Source organism: Pteronotus mesoamericanus, unplaced genomic scaffold (assembly GCF_021234165.1).
Source record: "Pteronotus mesoamericanus isolate MK-2021 breed Mesoamerican mustached bat unplaced genomic scaffold, CSHL_Meso_final contig_116, whole genome shotgun sequence".
Lineage (NCBI taxonomy): Eukaryota > Metazoa > Chordata > Mammalia > Chiroptera > Mormoopidae > Pteronotus > Pteronotus mesoamericanus.
The window spans coordinates 27,531,803-27,541,829 of record NW_026555027.1 but is presented as its reverse complement, the minus strand read 5'-3'; the positions used below and the strand labels follow the sequence as shown (position 1 = coordinate 27,541,829).

The 10,027-nt window shown below is 31.0% G+C and overlaps 1 non-coding gene across 1 annotated transcript; it reads right to left on the bottom strand.

The window, feature by feature from the left end:
* Window positions 1-7,726: 7,726 nt before the first annotated feature.
* Window positions 7,727-7,892, bottom strand: LOC129077196 (U1 spliceosomal RNA). The gene has a single exon (XR_008529788.1). It is a non-coding gene; the product is annotated as a U1 spliceosomal RNA (small nuclear RNA).
* Window positions 7,893-10,027: the final 2,135 nt, after the last annotated feature.

Genomic DNA, 10,027 nt, shown 5'->3' with positions numbered 1-10,027 from the left:
ATGGTATAATTTGAGATAGAAAACACAGTGAAGGGTGACAGATGATTTGACTTTAGGTGGGAAGGTACACAATGCAATATACATATTATGTATCATAGAAAGGCAAATTTGAAGCCTATATAATCTTATTCACCAGTGTCACCCAATGAATTAATAAAAAGAAGATAAATAAATAAATAAAAACATTGGGAAGAGGATTATAAACTTCAAGCCCTGTGATGGCCTTAGTGTATAGATAGTGTCCAAACTATGGAATAGAGGTTGATGTAATGCTCATCAGAAATATTAAATGTTCCTTTTTCAGGCACTTTTTCTTCTTTTTGCAACTTTATCATTAGCTTTTTAATCTACCCAATCCTATGGAATATTGTTTTTAAAAAACAATATATTAAATTGAATTGTGAAAAACGGACAAGTTTCACATACATTTCCAAGGTATGTTTTCATTTTAATATTTTTGGGACATTTTAAAGGGTTGCCTCTAATTGTGGGAATTAGACAGCTGTCCTACTTACAGATGCATATAGGAGAACCTTTTCTTAGCTTGAAAAAACAAAACTAGACAAAGGATGGTGAAAAACACATACCGTACCTTTGTAAAAATTTTAAAAAGTGACCCCTGAAATGGGCTAAAAGGTGGTATAACCGTAACTGAACAACTGTTTTAAAAGTGATCCCTATAGATACATCACAAAAAACACATTTCCTTGGTGAAAAACCCTCTAGCCAGAGACCTAGGCTTAGTGAGTGGAGCTGGAGGTCATTGTGCAATGCTTAAATTTCAAAACCATATGCAGTGACTTTAATTAATGGAGAATTCTGAAAATTATGCTAGGTTCTCAGTTTAATTGGTGCCTGTGGTAGATTTTTATGGTATCTTTGCCTATTTCTACTCTGCTTATCAAGCCACTGTATGACTGTAGAATTGTTAGTGCTCTGTCCCAGGCCCCTCTTGAACCCATTCTACATCCTTTCCCTTGGCAATCCCAGAATCACTTCTGCACCTATGTGTTCAATGCCCCAGATGCACCCACTGCTATAGTTCTTCTTGGTTTGTAGAGACCCCAGATTGAAATGTATCCCTTACCTTCTTGAAATCTGTGCTTGGAGGTTACACATTCATTTTAAACCCTAAGTACTCAAAACCCAAATTGTGATCTTCCTTCCAATTGTGCTACCATCTCCATATGTTATCTTCATTTCTTACCATAACTATGACCTAAGTTGTCTGAGTCTCCCCATGCTGCTTCTGTCCATTTCTATCTGCTCTCCTCATTTCTGTCAGAGTCTTTTAAACACAGAAGTCTGGCCATGTTGCTTTCTTGCTCAGAATCCTGTCAAGCTTCCCAATTGCTTGAAGTATGTGTAATTGGACTGTGCCCATTGCTCTTCCTTTAGACATACTCTTCACTCTGTGTGTCTCTCTTGACCTTTATGCTGGATTTCCTCCATTTCCCTGAACACAATGCACTCTCTCACTTTGGGTCCTACCATTATATACAGTTTCTCTGCCCAGAACTTACATCTAACAGGTCCATACTTTTCTTCACTTCTCATCTAAAAAGTTACTCTTCTGAGTCCAAGATTAAGTGGCTGTTCGCCCAACTTCTTAACCTCCAATAACACACTACTCTAGAATATTTATATTTTTTGTTTCTTTCTTTAACAATTCAAATTATTTGATTACTATGTCTACCCAGACAGATTGTAAACTTGATGAGGACAGAGACCTTGCCTGCTGTGCACATGACAACATCTCAAACATCATACTTTATTTCTGACACATCAGAGACACTCAGTAGATATGGCTGATTAACTATGACATTCATTCATTTATACATTCCATATACATTCATTTTAAAACTACTGTAAATAAGGCAATGTGTATTCTGTTTATGAATTGATTTAGTGAATGATGCAAAATTCAGGCTGGAGTCAGTAAAATATGAAATATGATAGCAAACAGGTAGGACCACGTTTTTACTATCTTTTATATTGATTCTAATCAAACTAATTGTCATGTGATTATTGGCAGCCCTACTTTAAATTTTCTGTAGTTTGTGATATTTTTAGTTGATAAAAGACATTATAACCAATGGGGATACTGTATTACTTTCATGGCAAATATAGTTAAAATACTCAGAAAGTTATTTTATGTTAAGTCATTACTGTTTCATGATAATGACAATATCACTTATTAATTAGCATACTGTATGTTTCATAGGTTTCTGTTAAACTTTGAATTTCCTCCATTTTTTTATCTAAATTATCTGCTCTGTTTTAAATATTTTCAAAGGTTGTGAACTTCGAATTATTCAAATTATTTAATGCAGGCACTATCTTTACTACTTAAAAATTTTTGAAAGAGACTGTGTTTTCTTTTAAAAATACCACTATATCATCTGTGATGTTGATAAAATGAATAAATGCTCCCACTATTTTTCTAATCCTCTTCTGAACAATACTTCTCATCTTTTATCCTATGCTGAAAATATTTAGTTCATCACTGAGTTCATATTTTCACAATTTCCATTTTTCTGCCTCTAGATATTTTATTTCCCAAATTTTCTATGAAATATGAAAACTTCAGTTATATCTGCTAGTTATTAATAAATATAATATTAAAACAGTTTTCTTGGTTTTAAGAGAATGATTAAAGCTTTTTACAAACTAAAATGTTAGACTGGTTAGATTATTTTATAAGCAGCTTATCCATAAAAGACGTGAGATAAGATATCTACTAAATTAAGAAAACTCTTGATAGTGCAAATCAACAGATCATCCACTTTTCAGTAATAAGTCTCTGAAAATTAAACTAAAATTCAGATGTTAGAAATGGCAGGATATCCATAATATCCTGTGCTTATTGATGAAATGTATTTATTTGGGAAAATCTATTACCAGCAGATTAAATTTTTAATGTTTCCTTATTATAATATGAGCTTGTTCAAATATTTGAAAATGAGATTGAGTCCTCAACAATATAAACTTATGCAAATCAGTCACATCTTATAACATCTCAGATTGCGTTGTTAATTAAGGATTAAAAACCTTGCATATATCAATGTTCAGAGTGCCACCAGTCTTCAGTGAAGATGGTTTTAGAGTCTTAAATACGTAAACAAGAAAATCCAAATGATTATATATGTATATAACCTATTTATATAGGATGAACTGATTATGATATTATGATGTTACTCTGGGGAAGCACACAAGGCAAAGCTGCTCAAGTGTTTACCTTGTTAACAAAACCTGTGTTGTTCTTGTTATATTTTAGGATTTGTATTTTTAGCATTATCACATGGTTGCTTTGCCTCTTTGGGGTCTTTTGCAATTCTATATATCTATATAACAGAGAATATTTACATTTTAATCACCAAAAGCATTCTTGATAGTAATGTTTCTTTCTCAAGTAAATCACACAAAAATATAATTTTCATTAAAATGGCTTATATAGGTACATAAGACACAATAAATAAATGTTAAATGATTGTAAGAAACCAATTCAGTCTGTAAATCTTAAAATAAAAAGTTTTAATCTTGTTTGTGTGGTAACCTTAATTAGATTCTTTAAAGGAAAATGAGATGTGATCTATGATTCTTACTAAAATAGAAACAATAATATATTTGCACTATCTTTCTTCACCCAAATTTTCTAATGAGCCTAACAGAGAGCAGAAGCATAGACAGTCTTCACTTTGTTCTGTGATCTTTAAAAAGTTTTGTTAAATATTAAAAATGTTTATACTTTATTATTAATATGTAAAAAATAAAAATACAATAAAGCTATATTTACTTAGTACACTGTAATCTAGAACATTAAAAACATTGAAAATTAGTGTTTTATTGTAAAATAATTATCAAAATAGTTAAATAACTAACCTTCCACCTGTTATTATGTAACTCAAAACATAATGAGCAAGTATCTTTTCAAAGCCTTGAAGAGTTGTCATTTTTCCAAAAGTTTGGATAGGCCCCCACCATTTTATCTTTTGAGCTTTCCAATATCATGAATTATCTCTGTGATTTCCTTTTATGTGACGTTAAGTACTGATATCTCTTCCTCTAGGATATCTTCATCTTTTCATCACATCCATTTTCTTCACTTATGTCAATAACTGCACCTTCATAAAGTTTTTCTGGCTACAAATCAAGAGTCTTTCCAATGGCAGTAGGGCCAATATCCCCATGGTCATCTATATCTGAGTTCATTTACATTCAATTTGATTTTCACTTTCAGTATTATCACTTTTATTTTCTTTTCTTTCTCTTTTGTTTTTTGGCTGCATTTTTACCTTTGTTGACCAATTTCTTTTTGGATTATCCAACTTTTCAACATGGCAGGTGGGTTTATCACTGGGAAGAAGAATGCAACAAAAGTGCATGCATTGTCTGTCTGTATGTGAAAACTGAATCATAAATAGTATGTGGGAGATTAGCTTAATTAATACAGAAATAACATTTGCTAAAGTTCAATACTTACAGGTGACTTAAAAATATCTCTCCACAACAAAGGCAGAATAAATTACCTACACTTGGAAAATAAAATATATAAAAATATATTTAGATAATGGACCTAAAATTTACATGAAGAGATAAAAAACACACAATAGCCCACTCAATATTAAAGAAGAACAGAGCCATCTGACTGACACTACCAATCTTCAATTCTTACTCTAAAGTACTATACAGCAATCAAGACAGTGTAACATTGGCAAAAGAATAGACAAATAGATCAGTGGAACAAAAAAGAAAGACTAGAAATAGACCTAGTAAAAAAATTAACTGATCTGTGAAAAAAATCCAAGCAACACAGTGGAACAAAGATAATCTTTTCAACAAATGGTGTTGAAACACCTAGACATCCATATCCCCCCAAAATTAATCTAGAGATCTTGCACCCCTCACAAATAGTACCTCAAAGTGAGCATAGGTCATAAACTCAAAATTGATTAAAGACTTAAAAGTGAGACTCAAAACCATAAATGTCCTAGAAGAAAACACAGACACTAAAATCTTGTGTTTCTAACAGTAATATCTTTTCCGATATAGCCCTCAGGCAAAGGAAACGAAAGAAAAAATAAATGGGACTACATCAAACTGAAAAGTTTTTGCACAGCAAAGAAAATCATCAACAATATGAAAAGATAACCTATTGAATGGGAGAACATATTTCCCAATGATACTTCTGATAAGGGTTTAATATCCAGAATTTACAAAGCATTTATAAACCTCAACACCAAACAAACAACCCAATTAAAAAAATGGTCAAAGGGTCTGAATAGACACTTCTCCAAACAAGGCACACAGAGAGCCAATAGCCATATGAAAAGATGCTCAACATCACTAATCATCAGAGAAATGCAAATTAAAGCCATAATGAGATATCACTTTACACCTGTCAGAATGACTATCATCAATAAATTAACAAACAACAAGTGCTGGCGAGGATGTGGAAAAAAGTGAACCCCTGTGCACTGTTGGTGGGAATGCAGATTGGAGCAGCCACTGTGGAAAACATTAGAGAATTTCCTTAGAAAATTAAAATTGGAACTTCCTTATGACCCAGCAAATCCTCTTCTGGGAATACATATCCAAAGAAACTGTTTTGGATGGACTTATAGGTAGACAATACAGTGAATATAAGAATTGTCAACATGAGCTAGTCAATGAACACCAACAATTTGAAACACAAGAAAAAAAGATTAAAATATTATAGAACATCAAAAAATTATTAAAACACATGAGAATATTCTTATGTATTTCTAATAGAAATATCAGAAAAAGAACATAGATGGAACAAGAACAGAAGAAAGTAATGGCTAAGAATTTTCCAAATTAGTGATAGATATCAAACCATAGTTTTAAAGAACTCAAAGAAAAACTCATGCTTAGATATATTATATTCCAACTGCTGCAACATGAAGCAAAAAAGCAGACAAATTGTTTAAAAAAGAATTTTATACAGGAACAAAGCTTAAATAATTACAGCTGACCTTTTTTTTCCAGAAACAGTACAAGGAAGCAGATAGTGAAACAATCTTTTAAAATGTTGAAAGAAAAATACTGTCAACCCAGAATTCCATACCAATAACAGTATCACCTAAAAATAAAGAAAAGAGTATTATTTTTTAAGTTAAAAAAACTGAATTTATTATCTATTGACCTGTATCAAAATGTATATTAAAGAAAGTTATTTAGGCAAAAGTACTATGATACTAGACAGAAACTTAGAATTGCACACACAAAGAGATGAAGAGTCCTAGAAAGATCATAAACAAAGGAAATGCAATTTTTATTTAATTATTCTAAGGAGATGTTTAATATGTTATGCCATGCAAAAGATTACACAAAAAATGTGTGGATAATAAAGGAAGGCAGAAGTTAATGTGAGAAAAACAGTCCTCAATAGCGTACCTGCCCCCAGAAGACGAAGTTTTTGGAAAGGTTCAAACATGCCATTAGAGATGTCCGTTAGAGATTATTTCTGGAATCTGAAAGAGATATTGGGGAAAATCCATTTTTTCAATTACGTGGATATAATTGCTGGCACTTTTAAGATGGCCACATCATGATGCTGAAGAGGTATGAAAGGAAATTTGAAAAGATCTTATGTAACTATATAATATTAGAAAAAATTCGCCATTTCATTCAATCAACATTGTGCATAAAAAGCTTCAAAACTACTGATAATGTTTTTGGTTCATTCTTAGTAACTTGTAAAATAAACAAGTATTAACATAAATCTGTTTAGCAATTAAGATACATTTTTTTTATTTCAGATTTTTCAAAACACTTCCTAGTATTTGTATTATGTCAGAGACTGTCCCTCTGTGAAACAGTAATCAGACTGTATTTGGTAGAAAAATTCTATTAAATTGAGATTCTCCCCATAGAAAGCAAAAAAATTAAGTATAGGGATCTTTCTTTTTTTGCTTGGATTCTCTAAAGTTGAAATGTGTATGGTAATTTTCTACTTGAAAGGTGACTCATTGAGTTACTAATTAACTTTGGATGCTAGAAGTCTTAGAATCAATTATCATTTTCAAAAATCTGGGAGATTGACCTTATGTTAAAACTGTATTCAGAAGTAAAAGGCCTCTAAAGAGTGATCTTATTAGATATTATTCTGTGGAAGTAGAAAATAATGTCCTACAACCAATAAAGTCTATTTAAATCTTATGCCTCCAGCTCCCTTCTTGCCATCTCACCTCTCAAATAACCAACAGAGCACTTGTAAAATCCAGCTTTGTCTGGTGACTATGTCCAATAAATACTTAGGAAATTCTGGGACTGTTACCAATTATTACTTAAAGTGGTCAAGTAGGCCTATGTCTCTAAAATACTTCAGGAGTCAAAGGGATTTAAGTGGGCTTAAATTATGAGGAAGTTAGTGTATTGAACAAGATAGTGTGATTACCCCTTAAATTAGGTTTTAGAAGTATCTGAGCAGGTAGGGTGCCTTTGTGACAATATAAGGTAGGATAACTTTGTCCAGTGGTAGAGAGCACCACTTTGTTTCCTCCTCCAATGAATATTCTGTCCATGCTAAAGAAACATGCTTCCTTGACTTTTTCCTGTTGTGCTCAACTGTCAGCTAAGTCACTGTATTTTTGTGACAGAATTGTATACAAATATAAAAACCAATATAATATTAAGTCATTGAATCAAAAAATACTGTATCAATTGTAATAATATCTTCCTATCCTTTTTTTTTTCCTATCCAGGGGAGATCATGAACACAGTCCCCCACCACCACAAATTATGCAGTCAGGTTTCCCACATTCGGGGAAATCACAGGGGTCAGCACTTCCGTCCGGAGTGCAATGGGTGAGCCTCACCCTGGGAAAACTTCCTTCTTAGTCATGGGATCTCCCCTGCCAGGTGACTATTCTTCCTATGCTTTTTAATTCAAATGTTTATTCAGCAGTGTTCTTACCAGACACATCTTTTGAATTCAAATAACTAATATTGCAGTGTTAGCTATTCATTTTTACATACCACATGCTGTTCTTATGAACAGTTAAAACTTACCATACTTTTATTTATCTACTAATAATAAAAACCACTTTCTATTTTGTAATTTTAGACTTCTCAATTTCTTTCAAGAACTGGTAACAAAAATAACTATTTTGTACTGTTTTCTTAAAATTATATTTTTAGTTTTTCAAAGATGAACATTTATGTTGACCTTTAATTATAACCCTACTCATATGCAGATATAGAAAGTAAAGATATACGCACTGTAAAGTAACTAAACCAGTAATACAGGATACCTCATAATATCATGCCCATATGCCTGTAGATCAAAGCAAAGAAACAAAGAGAGGCCATGTATATTAACCAAACCAGAAGCAATATTGTCACAGATACATTCAACAAGGCAGAAATAATTGAAAATAATGTTATCATTTGGTTTTCAGAAAGACTGTTTAAAGTACGTTTGCTAACATCAAGCTCTTGGGCATGGTATATAACAGTCCCATTGATTAGAAATATAATGAGCTACATGTGTCATTTAAAATTGTCTAGTAATCACATTTTTAAAAGTACAAGGAAACAGGCAAAATTAAATGATATATTTTATTTAACCTAATATTTAACCCAATATATTTAAAATATGCTCATTTTAATAAGCAATTAACTTGAATACTGAGATATTTTATAGTTTTTTTAATACAATGTAAAGGGAAATTCCTGATATATATTTTACATATACATAGCATCTTAATTCAGATGCTAAATTTTACTGGAAATATATGATCTGTAAACATATTTCATGAAATTTATAGTTGTAAAAATAAATTCATATACTCAAGTTGTTCCAAACATAGTTTTAATGCCTGATTCAAGTATCAAAAATTCTTTTCATTTAGCTTTCTTACCCACACTGAGGAAAGTGGCTGCATTTTATTAGAGATTGGATTTTACTTTAAAGAAAAAGGATATCAATCTCAAAACTACATTTCTCTTACATTAACACTTGTGTCAACTCAGTATTATCAGCATTGAATTCAAAGTATTGTTAATATTGAATCAAATCACTAAATATATTAATATCAAAAATGAACATAATGCTGCCAATTACAATTACAAAATTGTATCAATTAACAATTAAAAATTAAGTCTACATATTAATCAATGTTAAACAATGAGTAAAATCATTATTCTTGATTTATATTATGAAATGTTTCATTTTCAATATAAACTTTCATATTGTCTATTTAGGTCTCAAGCCATTTCTCTCTTTGGACCTTATTTGTATGCAGTGTAATATTGGTGAGAAAAGAAATTACACTGACATTTTTGTCTTGATTGTTGAATATTTGGCAAGCATTCCTTTTGTTTCAAGAAAATCTTGAATTGGAGTTAACAGAACAAGCAAATCTTTATAGCACTCTTCCATGGCTCAACCAGTGAGCATTGACAAAGAATACAAGATCATTAAAATTCATTGTCTTCTATTTCTCGAAACATTTCTATAAACTGGTGATGATTCATAACATTTGCATATATAAACTGAAAGATTTAACAACTATATCCATGACACTTTTCTAAGCATCTGTTTCAGAAAACTGAACACAAATATATTCACTATGTATTCTATAGTGGAATAAAACTAGAAGAGGAACATTAGTCTCTTGTTTTAAAATTCCAATAAATCCACATTTTTGGCTTAACAGAAAGAGTACCATCTGTCATGATAGAAACTAATTTTGTTTTATACAGCTGAAATTCTTCCTTGACAAATAAAATATAAAAAAATAACTATGCTATAAATGCTATATTAAAGGTTTCAAATTTATTGATAATATAATATGTATTCATAAATATGGAAGTATCTGAAATGAATTAAGATATTAACTGGACAACATCCTTTTATCACATTATTAATATAAAGCTAGAAAATCACTTGCCATTTATTGATTTTTAACCAACTGATCTTTGATTTTATTAGAAAAGCCTTGTATTCTGCAGTCAACTCTTTTGTAGCTAGCTGAAGACTTCTAACTTTTTGTGAAACTTT